This window comes from Nannospalax galili, unplaced genomic scaffold (genome assembly GCF_000622305.1).
Source record: "Nannospalax galili isolate Female #2095 unplaced genomic scaffold, S.galili_v1.0 scaffold2, whole genome shotgun sequence".
NCBI lineage: Eukaryota > Metazoa > Chordata > Mammalia > Rodentia > Spalacidae > Nannospalax > Nannospalax galili.
The window spans coordinates 741,245-742,988 of NW_008348412.1; positions in this window are offsets into that span (position 1 = coordinate 741,245).

Consider the following 1,744-nt stretch of genomic DNA (forward strand, 5'->3'; position numbering starts at 1 on the left):
TCCTTCAGCAAATAGACACAAACCCAAGAGTATATAGGCAGCGTATATTGGACTTTATGTGTCAAAAAAGGACACAACATTGGTTGTGTAGTGAAAGGTGGTCAATATTTGCTGAGTTGTGAAAGAGGTGTGAATATAATCAAAATAAATTCTCAAAGAATTAATAAAAATATTTTTATTTAAAGTAATAATTGTGATTAGCTCTGAATTATTTTTCTAACTTTTCATTATGAATGAAGTTCCATGTTTCAGTACATCATAAAGATAACTTTTGAAATTCACCGAATTTAAATTCCCATCAGCATTTTCTATGATATATTTTGTTTTACTATTCTGGTACATACTTTCTGCTATGTGCATATGTGTGTGCCTGAATGTATGTATGTGCACCACGTGTGTACAGATATCTGCAGAATCCAAAAGATGGAATTACTTCCTGTAGAACTGGAATTACAGGCAGTTGTGTGGGTGCTGGCAACTGAACACAAGTCATCTGCAAAGCAGGAAATACTCTTAACACTGAGTCATCTCTACAGCCCCAAGCACATACTTTTGTGAATATATTTTTCAAAGAATATAGTGGTAAGTATGAATTTGTTTTACATTTTTCCAAATAAGTTTATAGACTTAAAACTTGTAACCGATGCACAAAAATTTTAAAGCTGACCATACTAATGAAGTACAATGTAACTTTCCACACATGTATGCATTGTATAGAGTTTAAATCAGATTGTACATATTTATCACTTCAATTTATCATTTGAGATAAAAAATTTCAAAATATTTTCTTCTAGATTATTTTGATATACAATGCAGTTGTTAATTGTAGTCAGTATACTTTTCAATATGATACCAGGAATTCTTATTCCTATCTAAATATGATTTAGTGCCCACTGATTAAACTGTGCTCATTCACACTATCCCCACTTATCCCTAATAAAAGCCACCATTGCAGTCTCAACTTTTGTGAGACCAATTTTTGTAGATTCTATATATGTGTGAATTCATGTGGTGCTTATTTTTCTGTGCCAGACTGACTCATTTAATTGAATGTAATAATTTCCATTTCTATCCACGTTGGTAAAAATGACAGGATTTGGTTATTTCATATGGTTCAATATTTTTACATTATGCATTTGCACTATATTTTTATCTATTTTCAATTGGTGGACATTTAGGCGGTTTGCACTTCTTGGCTTCTGTGAATAGGGCTGCTCTTAAAATGATATTGCGAAAGTCTTCTTTTCTTTGGATCTGTAGCAAGGATTGGATCATATGATATTCTTAAAAATTCTGAGGCACCTCCAAACTGCTTTTCATAATGGCTGTACCATTTTACATTACCAACAGCATTGTGGCAATGTTACCTTTTCTCCATATCAGTACGAGCACTTGTTATTGTTAGATTTTTTTTTTTTTTTAAGCATCAGTTCTTACTGGGGTTGATGCCATATTGCTGTGGTTTAAATTTGCCTTTCTCTGATGATAGCGATGTTGAGTATTTTCTAAAAAAATATTCCTGAAGGTTACTTACATTCCTTCCTTTGGTAAATGGTATTTAGGTGTATGGTCCATTTCTGACTCATTTTGTTGGTTTTGTTTTGTTATTGAGTAGTTGGAATATCTATATGTTATGGTAATCAAGACAATGCTAGGTATACACATTGCAAATATCTTTTGTCCATTTGTAGGTTGTTTGTGCACCCATGAATGCTGCTTTTGCTATGCAGTGGCTCTTTAGCTC